Genomic DNA, 16,731 nt, shown 5'->3' on the forward strand with positions numbered 1-16,731 from the left:
ACGCGAGATATGAAGTAAAGGAGAAAAAAACTTGACAGCAAGCGCATTTATTTGCAGCGCCACCGCACGGGATTCAACGAAAACTTAAAAGCATAGCTTGCGAGATTTTAGCGAATAAAAGAGAGACGGTGTGCTTTCACTCGCCTGCGGTCGCCGCCCACTGGCTCGCTTAAAAAAAGAAAAAGAAAAACTGAAAGTAAACGATTTTCAGTCGGCGGGAAGTCGCGAAGGTTTGAATACTGGTAAAGCAGCGATGTTCTGTCTGCTCGAGTTTTCAGTGTTCCTCCTCACACTAAATGCGTAAGATATTGGCGTGTAACATTAATAAAGCTATCACGAGGTGTGCGGAAACAGACAGGTGAACGTGTTCATATTTTTGTGGCAGACGATAAAAAAGCGCTGTCCGCAGTGCTCGTGCGCGAAACCTCATAGTTGCCGCAGCGGGCTGGCGGTGTAGCCGAGCAGACGACACGCGTGTTCCCCTTCAGATGTGGACCCCTCTGTACAAGTGAGAGTCTCACGTCCTGTTACACCTTTCGCAAATGAAACCAAAGCGGCAGGGCAACTGCTGTGTGCCCGGCTGCGGGGTTACCTACATAGGATCTACTGAAGGCAGTAAGTGTTCGCTATTCGCCGTTCCAACATCTCCGACCCTGAGGGAGAAATGGGAGTACAGCTTACGCTTGCCAAGAGGGCACATGAAAAGTTCAAGTGTGGTCTGCGAGGCACATTTCGAGCCGCATCATCTGCTTCGAGACTTCGTGCACATTATAGGCGGTAGAGAGGTCAGGTTGCCCCGTGACCGGCCAAAGCTTGCAGTCGGAGCAGTGCCTGTTATACTGAGTGGACAACAACGTTCCGACGGGGGTGACCAGGTGACTAATAATTCGACAAGTCGTCAGCATGCCAAACAAGATGCCCCCGGGCCATCAATGACCAAGTGCGAAGAGAAAAAAAGGTCCTCTAGCGCTGCGAGCTTGACAGAGAGGCATGCAAAGTGTGTGAAGTCGGCAGCGCATCCCGTGATGGACTGCAATTCGGAGACACAAGGCGGTACCACGAATGAAGGAAGACGTTCCCTTCTTACACTGACGATGCCGTCAACCTCCAGATGGACAGCCCTTCAGTTCCCGCATGTTGATGGTGTCTTCTATGTCACCTCCACACTAATACCGCCTTCAGAAATATCCCATGACAAAGTTATATTCCTGAAAGAAGAAGAAGACGGACTTCTCTGCCGAACACATATAAACGGCAGTCCTTACGACGAAAAACGGGCTCTATCTTTCGCACAGGCAGAGGAACATATGCAAAAAATCGACGCAGCTTCTGTATGCCCTGGCTCCATAAGGAAAAATGAACCTAATGATGGCCCACTTGAGACATTTGCCTCTGGACGGAACTTCAGATGCCATGGAGGAGCGTTTTACAGCAGAAGCTGTGAAGGTGTTGTACCTAACGGAGGTAAGTAGGTCTATGTACTTCACCGATACGGACAGAGCTTAAATTAAAGCGTATAGGAGAGGGACGTTTTGATAAAATTTATGGTGATTTTGAACGAGTTGTCAAAATATATGCAAGGAAACGACATTAATATGCACATCTTATTTCCATTTGCATGTTTTAATTGCTAACGGGCAGGGGTGTTTCTCTTACAGAGGTATAAAAAAAAAAGATCGCACAAGTTTACATTTCATGTGTGCAATTATTATCACGAAAATAAAAGAAAAAGAACTCGAGTGAAATTTATCACTGTTTAACACTACTGTGAGTTAATGTTCTTCCCATTACTCCTCTCAAATCGAGAAAGCTTGATGGTTGACGGTGCGTGCGTGCATATGTTTGTGTGCGTTAATGCGACTGTTTGTGGGTAGGCGTCTGTGTGTGTCTGTCTGTGGGGCGTAAACATGTAATCAGACCTTTTTTTTTTAACTGTGCAGGTGTAAAATGCCGTCCATGCGCCAAGGCAAGGCTGTCCCTGATTAGGAAAAAATGTAAGGTGATGCGTACCACTGCTGCTACTGGTGCCACTTCTGCAAAGCGAGCCATTTGTCGCCAAACGAAAACCTTGAGACAGCAAAATCGCCGACTGCTTGGACGGGTGTCAAACTTGAAATCAAAACTGAGAGAAATGGTGAAGCAGAACAAAGCTATAAAGGAAGGCACTTTTGAAGAAAGTATTGCTGACATGCCTCCAAAACAAAGAGAAGCAGCACTTCATTTTTTCCGCGCTTCCAAACGAGCGAGTACCAGGGGATTAAAATTCACTCAGAATTGGATCTTAGAGTGTCTGCTCATGAAGATGAAAAGTCCAAAGCTTTACAAATACATGAGAAGCAACAAGATCTTAGTCCTACCAAGTGAAGACACCTTGAGGAAATATTTGAGCTCGTACAAGACAGGGTTCGGTTTCTGCACAAGGGTCCTGAGTGCTCTAAAAAAAAAGACGAGATCTATGGACGCCTTTAAGCGACACGGAGGGCTGCTAATTGATGAAATGAAACTATCTGAACACTTGTCAGTCACATCCGCCGCCACTATTGAAGGTTTGGTTGATTTAGGCCATTTTACATCAAAAAAAGATAAATGTGAGCCATGCGACCATGGCATGGTGATTATGTTTGCACCTTTCACCGGCAAGTGGACACAAGTATTAGCAGTATTCGCAACACACGGGAACGTTAAAGGAGAGCTCCTCGCGAAAATTCTAGTGGAGGCTGTATTGCTTGCAGAAGATGCCGGTCTTTTCGTGGACTTTGTCACTTGCGACGGTGCGACATGGAACAGGAAGATGTGGAAGGTACTTGGAATCGAAGCAACGTCTGAGAACATTCAATGCAGAATGAGGCATCCCAAAGACAGCAGTCGCTACGTCCACTTCCTTTCGGACTTTCCGCATCTCATAAAGTGTCTTCGCAACAACTTGCTCCTCCACGACTTCAACACTCCAGATGGGCTGGTAGGTTTTCAAGCTCCCATTTATTCCTTTTTCTTCTGTTGTTTTATTGTTGTGTGTTTGTTATAGAACTTGAACGAATGCTTTCCGATAATTTTTGCGTTTATGTTATGGAGATACACTTCGTTGAGAAATGTATGCTTCGCGTCCAGTTGGTTCATTGGGTAAATGTCAATGTAAGATAGCACTCACTCACTACAGTTGAGGAAAACAAACTGGGAAGGCTGCCGGAGCGCCGCCATAGTCCTCTTTGTGGGCTGTTGTTACCATGAGTGACACTCCCCCTCCCCTCCCTCCAAGAAAAAAAAGAAAAAAAAATGTCTGCTGAACTTGAGATGTCGGATTTAGGGCTCCCATGCAACAGCCCAGAAGGGATGGGGTCCTCGATCCTCTCCATTCAAAAAACAATAAAAGAAAAGAAAAGGTTTGTAGACGTTTTAGTGCGACAACGTTAGAACTGTATCTACAAAATAAAAAAGAATCCTGTGTTCGAGTGGGTTTGGCGGACAAATTCGTTCGCTAATTCTGGAACATCGCCAAATCAAGTATACACACACACACACACACACACACGTATATATATATATATATATATATATATATATATATATATATATATATATATATATATATATATATATATATATATATATATTGCCACGAGGCCACCCATCTTTTCACCGAGACCTACTAACTTCTCGAGATCCATGGTGTCTCGCAAATAAAACCTTGCCACGTGCACAAAATATCTGCCTAAAACGGTCTATCGGAACACTCTCTGCTCACTCGCTAACGAGAACAATGAGCAACACACAGAAATCGGACCGATAGCACTATCAACGACTCGAGGCTCTTTCTCACTACTTTGGACACACCGTGCACCATATATATGGTGCACGGTGGTTATATATGGTTATATATATATATATATATATATATATATATATATATATATATATATATATATATATAACATTATTTTGACACTTTACAATAAACTATTGCTATATGCTAAGGAAAGGCCTTTGCTCAGCAGGAGGAAGAGTCGGGAATGATCCGAGATTCGTAAACTGTACGAATTTGTCCGCCAAACCCACTCGAACACAGGATTCTTTTTTTATTTTGTAGATACAGTTCTAACGTTGTCGCACTAAAACGTCTACAAACCTTTTCTTTTCTTTTATTGTTTTTTGAATGGAGAGGATCGAGGACCCCGTCCCTTCTGGGCTGTTGCATGGGAGCCCTAAATCCGACATCTCAAGTTCAGCAGACATTTTTTTTTTCCTTTTTTTTCTTGGAGGGGGGGGGGGGGGAGTGTCACTCATGGTAACAACAGCCCACAAAGAGGACTATGGCGGCGCTCCGGCAGCCTTCCCAGTTTGTTTTCCTCAACTGTAGTGAGTGAGTGCTATCTTACATTGACATTTACCCAATGAACCAACTGGACGCGAAGCATACATTTCTCAACGAAGTGTATCTCCATAACATAAACGCAAAAATTATCGGAAAGCATTCGTTCAAGTTCTATAACAAACACACAACAATAAAACAACAGAAGAAAAAGGAATAAATGGGAGCTTGAAAACCTACCAGCCCATCTGGAGTGTTGAAGTCGTGGAGGAGCAAGTTGTTGCGAAGACACTTTATGAGATGCGGAAAGTCCGAAAGGAAGTGGACGTAGCGACTGCTGTCTTTGGGATGCCTCATTCTGCATTGAATGTTCTCAGACGTTGCTTCGATTCCAAGTACCTTCCACATCTTCCTGTTCCATGTCGCACCGTCGCAAGTGACAAAGTCCACGAAAAGACCGGCATCTTCTGCAAGCAATACAGCCTCCACTAGAATTTTCGCGAGGAGCTCTCCTTTAACGTTCCCGTGTGTTGCGAATACTGCTAATACTTGTGTCCACTTGCCGGTGAAAGGTGCAAACATAATCACCATGCCATGGTCGCATGGCTCACATTTATCTTTTTTTGATGTAAAATGGCCTAAATCAACCAAACCTTCAATAGTGGCGGCGGATGTGACTGACAAGTGTTCAGATAGTTTCATTTCATCAATTAGCAGCCCTCCGTGTCGCTTAAAGGCGTCCATAGATCTCGTCTTTTTTTTTAGAGCACTCAGGACCCTTGTGCAGAAACCGAACCCTGTCTTGTACGAGCTCAAATATTTCCTCAAGGTGTCTTCACTTGGTAGGACTAAGATCTTGTTGCTTCTCATGTATTTGTAAAGCTTTGGACTTTTCATCTTCATGAGCAGACACTCTAAGATCCAATTCTGAGTGAATTTTAATCCCCTGGTACTCGCTCGTTTGGAAGCGCGGAAAAAATGAAGTGCTGCTTCTCTTTGTTTTGGAGGCATGTCAGCAATACTTTCTTCAAAAGTGCCTTCCTTTATAGCTTTGTTCTGCTTCACCATTTCTCTCAGTTTTGATTTCAAGTTTGACACCCGTCCAAGCAGTCGGCGATTTTGCTGTCTCAAGGTTTTCGTTTGGCGACAAATGGCTCGCTTTGCAGAAGTGGCACCAGTAGCAGCAGTGGTACGCATCACCTTACATTTTTTCCTAATCAGGGACAGCCTTGCCTTGGCGCATGGACGGCATTTTACACCTGCACAGTTAAAAAAAAAAGGTCTGATTACATGTTTACGCCCCACAGACAGACACACACAGACGCCTACCCACAAACAGTCGCATTAACGCACACAAACATATGCACGCACGCACCGTCAACCATCAAGCTTTCTCGATTTGAGAGGAGTAATGGGAAGAACATTAACTCACAGTAGTGTTAAACAGTGATAAATTTCACTCGAGTTCTTTTTCTTTTATTTTCGTGATAATAATTGCACACATGAAATGTAAACTTGTGCGATCTTTTTTTTTTATACCTCTGTAAGAGAAACACCCCTGCCCGTTAGCAATTAAAACATGCAAATGGAAATAAGATGTGCATATTAATGTCGTTTCCTTGCATATATTTTGACAACTCGTTCAAAATCACCATAAATTTTATCAAAACGTCCCTCTCCTATACGCTTTAATTTAAGCTCTGTCCGTATCGGTGAAGTACATAGACCTACTTACCTCCGTTAGGTACAACACCTTCACAGCTTCTGCTGTAAAACGCTCCTCCATGGCATCTGAAGTTCCGTCCAGAGGCAAATGTCTCAAGTGGGCCATCATTAGGTTCATTTTTCCTTATGGAGCCAGGGCATACAGAAGCTGCGTCGATTTTTTGCATATGTTCCTCTGCCTGTGCGAAAGATAGAGCCCGTTTTTCGTCGTAAGGACTGCCGTTTATATGTGTTCGGCAGAGAAGTCCGTCTTCTTCTTCTTTCAGGAATATAACTTTGTCATGGGATATTTCTGAAGGCGGTATTAGTGTGGAGGTGACATAGAAGACACCATCAACATGCGGGAACTGAAGGGCTGTCCATCTGGAGGTTGACGGCATCGTCAGTGTAAGAAGGGAACGTCTTCCTTCATTCGTGGTACCGCCTTGTGTCTCCGAATTGCAGTCCATCACGGGATGCGCTGCCGACTTCACACACTTTGCATGCCTCTCTGTCAAGCTCGCAGCGCTAGAGGACCTTTTTTTCTCTTCGCACTTGGTCATTGATGGCCCGGGGGCATCTTGTTTGGCATGCTGACGACTTGTCGAATTATTAGTCACCTGGTCACCCCCGTCGGAACGTTGTTGTCCACTCAGTATAACAGGCACTGCTCCGACTGCAAGCTTTGGCCGGTCACGGGGCAACCTGACCTCTCTACCGCCTATAATGTGCACGAAGTCTCGAAGCAGATGATGCGGCTCGAAATGTGCCTCGCAGACCACACTTGAACTTTTCATGTGCCCTCTTGGCAAGCGTAAGCTGTACTCCCATTTCTCCCTCAGGGTCGGAGATGTTGGAACGGCGAATAGCGAACACTTACTGCCTTCAGTAGATCCTATGTAGGTAACCCCGCAGCCGGGCACACAGCAGTTGCCCTGCCGCTTTGGTTTCATTTGCGAAAGGTGTAACAGGACGTGAGACTCTCACTTGTACAGAGGGGTCCACATCTGAAGGGGAACACGCGTGTCGTCTGCTCGGCTACACCGCCAGCCCGCTGCGGCAACTATGAGGTTTCGCGCACGAGCACTGCGGACAGCGCTTTTTTATCGTCTGCCACAAAAATATGAACACGTTCACCTGTCTGTTTCCGCACACCTCGTGATAGCTTTATTAATGTTACACGCCAATATCTTACGCATTTAGTGTGAGGAGGAACACTGAAAACTCGAGCAGACAGAACATCGCTGCTTTACCAGTATTCAAACCTTCGCGACTTCCCGCCGACTGAAAATCGTTTACTTTCAGTTTTTCTTTTTCTTTTTTTAAGCGAGCCAGTGGGCGGCGACCGCAGGCGAGTGAAAGCACACCGTCTCTCTTTTATTCGCTAAAATCTCGCAAGCTATGCTTTTAAGTTTTCGTTGAATCCCGTGCGGTGGCGCTGCAAATAAATGCGCTTGCTGTCAAGTTTTTTTCTCCTTTACTTCATATCTCGCGTAATGTTTTGTAGCAATATGTAGAAACTGAAGGCATATTTAAAAAAAAAGCCAAACAATACAGTTGTACACGTGAAATTAAAAAAAAAATCTATGGTCACAGCGGTGATTCGAACCTGGGTCTTTTTAGTGGGATGCGAGCATTCTACCCCTCGACCACTTCGGCGGAGCTGCGCACGGCTCTTAAAACGACGACAGGTCACAGACTACCGATCGCAGCGCCACTAGCGGATTTGACCCCGTTTGGGCCTCACTTTTTGGATCTCGGTCCGGGCACTCCCCTTGTTCTAGTACACTCTAGCTACGTGAACGCTGACATCTTGCAACGTTGTCAATGTTGCCACTACATTACTTTAAAAAAGCTAAAAGTGGCAAAAACTTATTTTTTGATTTTTGCACAACAAATTATAAAAAAAACGTGCTCACGTAATGAAAACAACCGTACATTGTGTAATGTATTTATGTATTTTTTAATAAATATACGTTCACCATTTAGGCAGTTTATTGCGCGTAAAAAGAAGCGTTTGAAGGCTTGTTTATTGGAGGGTGCTATTATATATGTAACGCCTCAATTATGAAGCATAAAGTTAATATACAAACTCTAGAGGAAAATTTCGGTTTAAAAATACACTCTAGTTGGGTCGTGAAAGCTATTACTCTATAACTTAGAGAAAGAAAACTTGGAGGAAAAGTGTTTTCTCCTTGATGCTCTATTGCTCCATTAGACCATAACCACATCATCCACCTGAACGCTGACATCTTAAAACTTTGTCATTGTTGCCATTGCAAGATTTTGAAAAATCGCTAAATTTAGCAATTTATATTTGTCTGTTTTTCATTTCAAATTGTAAACAAGTTTATTTACGTATTAAAAACAAACGTAAACTGTATGTTATTTTCATATCAATTTTATTAACGAAATATACTATCACCAATTGTGCAAGTTACTGCGCACGAAAAGAAGCGTTTGCATATTTGTTTACTAAATGGCGCCACTAATCTATATACAGTGATACAGATTGTTCAGAATGACCGAAACCACAAGTTCTTAACGTCGACAAAATAAACAAACTCAAAAGCAATCAAAATACGCCTTCAGTGAGCCAAATGACACCTCGCGTCGATGCTTGCAAATCCTGCCAAGCGAAAAAAACAACAACAAATGCAGGCCTTTGAGATTGCTTACAAACGCGCCGCATTTCAGGGGGCCAAGGGCTGCGGCTTTTGATTTGTGTGATTTTTACACTCGAAGTGCAGTTTGGACGTTCGGACGACCCACATTGCGCTCTGTGAGTTCTGCACATGCATGCATTGCACACACACACACACACACACACACACACACACACACACACACACACACACACACACACACACACACACACACACACACACACACACACACACACACACACACACACACACACAAAAGTTAATGCAACACAGCCACTCCATCCAGCATGGCCGCTTTAAGATGATATGATTAGGATTTGGCCTCCATGTGGTTTGGAGATTTATTCCACCGGCCTGGTCTTCACTTCAATGTGGTCATTTCTCCAGATGGAAAGGCAACATACTTGGCACAGAGTTTCACACAATAAAAAAATTCAATGATATTTGGTAATGTTTGAGCATGTGATAACTGTAAAATCTCAAAAACATAGCGCTGAATTTATTAACAAAAAAAAAAAGATGTCGCAAGCCTTTTTTTTTGCGGAATTTACACTGTACCAACGTGAATTATGCGGGTTCTATTCCGAATTGAAAGATGGCCAACTCGGTAATAACCAAGCATGCCGTGGCAAGAATTTTTTGTTATTATTCAGCGTGTGTCACCTCGTTGACATATTTGCTGTCTGTTGTCACCACTTCGTCTAGTAAAAATCAAGCCAATGTATTATTATTATTATTATTATTATTATTATTATTATTATTATAAATATAGATTAATAATAATATAATAACATTATCTCATCAATCAACTTCTAAATTATGCACTTTCACCTATACGATCTGAATATTTACATGCGTTTCGGTGCCGGACAGTGCCACGTAAACGTGTGATACTTATGAAAGCCGTTGGGCTGCTGCATCACTCGTTTTTTGACCTCATTAAATCAGGGTCTGATTAAAAAATAAAAAAAAGGTGTGGGACGAAGCGTGTAGTAAGACCGGCAAGGTTTCAAACAGTGAAGATGGGTAGTTCCGAAGGCTAATCTGTTAACTCGTTTGCTGTTTCTAGGCCAATTAGATAGGGGATGTTGGTTGTTTCCAGGTTGCTTTAAAGCGGCCAGCGTGCTATGATCATGCCCTTTTTGCGCATGATCATAGCACGCTGCCGATCGGTAGTAGAGGCTCCCGACAACACGCGAGCCAAATATTATAGCGCAGCACGCGGCCTGGAGTTCACAAGAGATTATCAGAGTCGGCTAAAAATTGCTTTCGCTTCTCTGGACAAATCACGGAATATACCCCCAAAACAGACGAAGCAAGCCCATCTATCAGCCATTGGCTGATTTGAACATGGCACGCTCGCTCGTTCCAGAGATCGCTGTGGGAGGCCACTACTTGTCCACGCGAGCGCGCGCAATCACGCTGAAAAAGCCGCGCATTCGAAGAAAAAAAAAAGGAAAAAAGTGTTCAAGGTCAAAAGGCGCGCGTTACGTTTTTCGGTGGCCGCGCCATCCCTCTCTGCTTAGCTTCCAGTGCTTTCGTCGGGACGAGAGAAGAGAGAATGCAATTGCAGCATGCGACAAACCTTTGTAACTGCACTCGCACTGTACGGATTCCTAACGTTTTCGCGGCGTTGAATTCGTTCGTAAGGCAATAAGCTGTTCCATTTCATGGTGAATTCATTTCATGGTTACTTGAAAAACTGTTTCAGAGCCTGTTTAAGGTCATTGCTAGCCTAAATGATGTTAGGTTGCTTCTTCGTTGACTCTCAAAGCAGAGAGGTTCGGGTTCAGACACAGACGTCACCGACACGACACAGGTGTTAAAACACCAGATACAAAATTGATGGTTTGTGAGCGCACCACGGGCCGTAAAAGAATGAAAGTGTGTGTGTTGTCATTATTAAACAACGTTTGTATATTTCATACTGGGTGGTATATTTATTTCAGCCGGTGGCAATAGAAGACATAATCGGCCATGCGTCGGCTTCCCTAGTTGAAATGCGGCTCTCTCTGAGGCGTTCATCAATGACCTCAGTGATAAACTCCGGGCGTGCAGCCGGAGCTGATCGCAGAGGCCCCATCCAGAGTTTCAAATTTATGGCGACTGGTACAAGAACGCGAATGCTGTGGATAAGTACTTGCCTGTAAGAAAGAGAGTAGCTTTGGTTGGTATGAAATTTTTTGAGGAGGGATGAGGGAGTAGAGGAGTGGTGTTTGGGGGTGTGTTCGAACTCCTGGTCTTTGAATTCCTGGCCTGGACACCTGAACTTGTGGTATGACGCTCTTAAAATTCTTTTGCGCGTATAAGAATAACCAGCAACAACAGAAATAAACTTGTGCATGTAGATGTAGATCCTTAACTTGTGGCTCATATCCACCCTGGCGGATTGGCCAAGAATCAGGTAGCATAACAAAAAAAAATGCGAATGTATATACTTAAATTCTGGCGTAAAGAAAATTAACAAAAATATTGATTTTTCTTTGTAATTTATTTTTGAGAAAAAAAGTTGATGAATTAGTTCCTACTGAATGAGAAATAAATGATTGATATCAAGGGACATTTTCTGTAGCCTACATGGGTTAACTGAGAACCTTTTAGTATTGAGGTCATTAAGCAAATCTCTTGGACTGTAAAATGAAATCTTGTACGGCTGCACACACTGTTTTTGTTGCTGTTGTCAATGATACCCATGACACGTCGTAGAAGGACAAGAAATTTTACCAAGACCGAGAGGCTTGGTAAAATTTATTCAAGAGGATACAAGCCCGCTTCACGATAAGTGTGACATCCATCGATAAAGCAACATTACCACTGGAAAAATGTGGCTGCATTCAGAAATACTTGACTACATTATACGTGTGTTCTTGCGCTTTTGAGTAAGGAATTTATTCTGGTCCCGTGGGCTAAGATATGCAAACGTACATAAACACACTAATGAATGAGCAGAGATGAAATGACTGATGTAATGCTGTAATACATGGCGTTATAATGAAATTAAAAATAAAGATTAATACATGAGATTCTAAAGAATGACCCAAAGAGAGAGAGAGGGAGAGAGAGAGAGAGAGAGAGAGAGAGAGAGAGAGAGAGAGAGAGAGAAGACTTTATTCACAGGATCCTGCATGAGGTAGGTGCCGGCCTCGCAGGGCGCGGTCTACCCTTCTAATGTTCTAATCTATCCAGTCCTAGAAACACTGGGCCAAGAACTCGAGGGAAGCCATGTAAGACTGCGGGTATCGTGCAATCAACTCGCCATCACGCAATGAGAAACAGATGAGTTGGCGTACAGAAGAGTTCATATATATCGAGGTTGAAGATTTAAATTTACGGGAAGAATCACTCATAGTTTTATCCAGCCAGACAAATTTCTCTCAAATACGTTTGCCAATAAAGAAGTGTATATGTTTCCGGAGCATCGAATTGTTATCCAGAGGGTGACGATTTCCGTCGCGCAGTGATAAATCATCGCCACTATAGTTCTAATTTAGAGCTCTTCTTTGCAGATGTCCTCGTTGTAGGCGGGTACTTCCGCATTGCATATGTCTTCGAAATGGTCGACGCATTTTTGCGGCACGGAGAACCTGCCCGCTCCAGTGACCCACAACATGCACACTGAAAACGGAGGCACACGCACAGTGTTATTCACTCACAACATTGATTGAAAGCTTCTTAAGAATTAACCTGCGATTGTTTATTCTCTGTAAAAATTGTGTTGTGTTTGTGTGCCCCCCCCCCCATGTAAGCCCCATATAGTGAGCCCTTAGACTACCTAAATAAAAAATAATAAAGAAATAAAATAAATCAGCGTTGCAACGGACGACTTGCAAAAATATGAAAGATGGTTTTCCTGCTTTTTAACATAGCGAAATCGCTTAAACTCGGCAAACTACCGGTCAGCAGTTGCGGAAGATATGACCATCATGAACCACCTCCACTCTGTTAAAGATGTACTGGAATGTAGCATATTCTAGTACACTGCAACTTTATCACTGTTGCCCGTCTTTCCTGGCTGTAACACCACGTGCTCCAGTTGCTCTCGGCCGGGAAGGTTTTACAGCCGGACTTGAGGGGAGACACAAGGCACGTAGCTTTTTTTTCTTTTGACCTGGTTGTGCTGCTATTAGCAACGCAGAAAGAAATACGGAAAAAGGACCAAGCGACACACAAGAAGACAGCGAGAGCGCGAAGAATGAGAAAAAGGGCAGACACAAAGAGAAATACACGGATATAGAAAAAAGAAATAAAAAGAAACACAAGCAAAGAAGAGATGACAAAACAGCGAGAAAGAGGGAAAGCAAGCGGGGACTAAAGAGAAAAAAGAAAGGCTATCCAGCCCCGCTGTCAGCTCTAGGTTTCAGTCACTACTGGAGGCTAATTTATTTATGCATTTTAATGACGATAGTCTTTCTTGGGATATTTTGACGCGGAAGTTTTGGTTGGGGTTTAGAAAAAATACTATTGTGGGACGCTACAAACCCATGCAACCGGTGTCAGTGAAACAAGCATAATAACAAATAAATGAACATGAACACAACATACATAACACCTTTAAACAAGGTCCAAGTTTCGTAGGGTGCCATTATAGCACATGTTGCTGAAGACTACATACACTCCACACATACACTTATCACAATATGCACAATGTACATGATAATATACGTACAGAATTTACAAGAAGTGGTGAAAATGGTAGCAAATACACACAACAGCTGTTGATTCTGGTCTGTATCGTCTCATTTCTGTCTCACTCGATTCAGCCACCAGAGCGAAAATTCAACTCTTTGATGAGCAACCACCCATCTTGATCTCCTGGTTGCGTTTATGCTAGAGGACACTGTCAATGAAAAAGCAAATATTAGGCATACTTTGGCGCAACAACATCACTTTACTATGATGTAGTGTAACTTCATTTTGAAACGCATAGATACCTAATTCTAAAGACAGCGGTGCTCATTACGCTGTGCTCATTACAGCGCGACGCTATGAACAAAAAAGCGGGCCTTTCCTTCACTAAAACCACTTGGCGTTGCCACCTACGAGTGGATTTGCATTCTAGAACTGTTTCTCCAAATTACTGCTAGATGGCGCCAATATACCACGCAAGACCTAGCATTTCTCTTCCGGACCTCCGACCCTGGCACATCGCATCCATCCTCAGCTATGGAGCCGCTTCTCACATATACAGGTTTTCTTCAACACCGAAGACTCGAACGACAGAAACTTCCATCCCGAGGGCCAAAGCTTAGTAAGGAATCACAGGTAGCATGGCGTCGCCAATACAGACCATGTCCTACCCCAATCCATACATACTGTCAAAGATAGATTCCGACAGACACACACACCACAGTGCAGGTTCTGCGCCAATAAAACAACTACCCTATACCACGTGGTAAGGGATTGTGTCCACAATCCCCCCTTGCAACCCAGGACACAACACAACACGGAACGGTGGGAGGCAGCTCTGTCCAGCTCGGATCTGAAGAGTCAAGAGGCCCTCGGAATACGTGCGAGGACAGCGGTCCGCGCCAATGGGATCCCGGACTAAGGATCCCACTCGCCTATTTACTCGCGCAGATAATCACGATAAACCGTTTTATTCTCTCTCTTCAGACAGAAGACTGTCGTGTTTCGACGACCTTTGCCAGTGAAGGACGCAGAAACACCACTATTTTTTTTTAATTTCTACCGAACACGAGTTGGGATGGTGCCTTGTTCGCAGACAGTCACTCAATGTTTTCAACGTAAACTTTTCATCTCTATGAAAAACGAATCTTTATTGAATAAGGCTTTGCGACGTCTGCGACCTGTGTTTATTTAGTCAGTAACAAAACTTCGATACACAGCTGGCAAAAACATGCGCGACAGATGTGAGAGACAAAAAGAAAGACTGCAGCAGTTATATAGCCATGTTTGTAAACCTACTGGAACTATTTTAGGTTCACTAAAAACACGCGCCCTTTAAAATGCTTAAACTACGGCATTTATTGTGAGAAGACTACAATAAAGATTGCGAAATAATATAAACGCAAACAAAATCAAAGACAGTGATTTCTGCTTAAGTACAACGCACGCTTTACAGGACACGTATGGCTCCTTATCACAAGAATTCCTCAAAAGGGGAAAGACTTCATCCAGACGATCGCATCAATAAGCGGAACGCTTCCCACCATTTCAAATTTTGAAATAGTATTGTAAAGTTATTTGAGTATCATTATTATTGTAGTTATGAACGCATTAATTGCTGACTTAGTATCTACAAACAGTTCGTCTAATTGTATTAAATTCCCCAAAAATATGTTGAGTAGAACTTGGTAACAATATTATGCACACTGTTGTGGTAAACCGTTTTTGTATTTGTACAACACTGGTTAACATCCCTGGGTTTCCCTCTTTCTCTCCCTCTCCTGTTCCTTCTTTCGTTCTGCGTTTGTGCTACACGAACTGTATGTTTGCCCAATGGGCAATCACCACGGTGCTTAGTTAAGCCAGCATATTCAAATGGTATGCAGGCATGTTGATCATGTATTGGTGCTTTTGTGACAGCCACATTGCAGATCAAGTTATGCTCGAGCATTAATTTGCAAAGTTCGGCAATGGTGATCAAAGTTATGTCCATTCAAGTGCCTCACACTTTAAAAGGTCGCAGCGATTTTTTTCCTGAAAAGCAATGATGAAAAAATATCACGTTAGAAAAGTTTTCCCTAGATACAATCGGCGTTATGTACGAAGCAGTACGGAACCTTGAAAAGGGGACAAAAAAAGGGCCGGAGGTTATTGCGACGTTAAAGTTGGTGAAATCACATGAGCAGCAGGTATATCAGTGATCAATGTGGCCGGATGATTAGCCACTGAACTTTGTTGGGAATGTGTTACAGCTTTTAATACAATGGCAGATTCTATTATCACTGTTTATATATTTCGCAGCATAATTTTTTTTTATTGGAGGATTCTACAAAGTCACGAATGCCTTTTATATTTTTTCTAGAATGCGTACGAGTTCGCACTGTGCTAATTCATAGAAGCTGACATACAATGCAATCTCGAGAACTTAACCCTAAGAATAAATGGAAACACACTCATATTGAAATTTGTGGTATAACTAATTATTTGCCATTCTGTGAGTGATGTCTTCTTACCATCTCCGTGGAATGGAAAATTCGCGGCGATATTGCAGTTCTTATGATTAGTGTACTGGAACTTCATGATGTGTGGGCGGAAGTGGTCTGGAATCATTGTAAAAATAAACATACCTGAAATTCCAATCAAATGCATCAAGTACAAATGTTGCAATGTAGCTTATTTCATTTGTATTCCAGATAACCCATGCTAAGCTTTGATAAAAAACAACTATACAGTTGTGCCTGTGTACAACCAAATAACACAGCTGGCAAGTAAGCAAGTTTGGTTGAGCATGCTTGAGCATGCTTGAGCATGCTTGAGCTTGAAATATATATTACAAGCTTTTAAGCAATCTAACCGTGAAGTAAATGAAGTAGAATATGCACACAAATTTCTATGAGATATATTACGTAAACTTTATGCATAAAAATTTAGAACTACTAAAATAGTGAACAAAAATAAAATAAGATACAAAAATTGGGGACAGTATGGCTGTAGTTAAATGTTTACAGGCCATAAAAAACAAAAAAAAATGTTTAGGTTGGGCGTTTAAAAATTCTACTTTGGAAGTAAAGACGGTATGCTGCGGTAATAGCAAAAATATCTTTCCCTCCCATGTCACGCTCCGCAAGCTTCTGGCATCAAATGCTCCCCTCCCCCGGCCAAGCTTCATCGTTGAAGTTGTAAAATATTATGATTGAAAGGTTCAGTTCCAGTCGTTAACACAGAAATTACACTTCCTGGCTATATTATTACAAAAAATGCTCGTTCACCTAAGATACAGCTGATATAATGCATTTGTACGTGGTCGTCGTATGTCTGCGTAACAAACAGGTTATTTTATGTACCATCGCTTGATGACATACATTTGAATAAGAATGATAATACAAAAAAAAACTGGACACAAGACAATAACACGGAGACACAAACACA

At 42.7% G+C, this 16,731-nt stretch overlaps 2 long non-coding RNA genes across 2 annotated transcripts; one reads left to right on the plus strand and one right to left on the minus strand.

The window, feature by feature from the left end:
- The first annotated feature begins 87 nt into the window (after positions 1 to 87).
- On the plus strand, positions 88 to 2,294 carry LOC142768807 (uncharacterized). Its single transcript, XR_012885476.1, has 2 exons — positions 88 to 1,464; positions 1,941 to 2,294. It is a non-coding gene; the product is annotated as an uncharacterized LOC142768807 (long non-coding RNA).
- A 2,917-nt stretch (positions 2,295 to 5,211) lies between these two features.
- Positions 5,212 to 7,793, minus strand: LOC142768808 (uncharacterized). The gene is made up of 2 exons (XR_012885477.1): positions 6,042 to 7,793; positions 5,212 to 5,565 (listed from the first exon to the last, which is right to left on the minus strand). It is a non-coding gene; the product is annotated as an uncharacterized LOC142768808 (long non-coding RNA).
- Positions 7,794 to 16,731: the final 8,938 nt, after the last annotated feature.

This window comes from Rhipicephalus microplus, chromosome 8 (genome assembly GCF_043290135.1).
Source record: "Rhipicephalus microplus isolate Deutch F79 chromosome 8, USDA_Rmic, whole genome shotgun sequence".
Classification (NCBI taxonomy): Eukaryota; Metazoa; Arthropoda; class Arachnida; order Ixodida; family Ixodidae; genus Rhipicephalus; species Rhipicephalus microplus.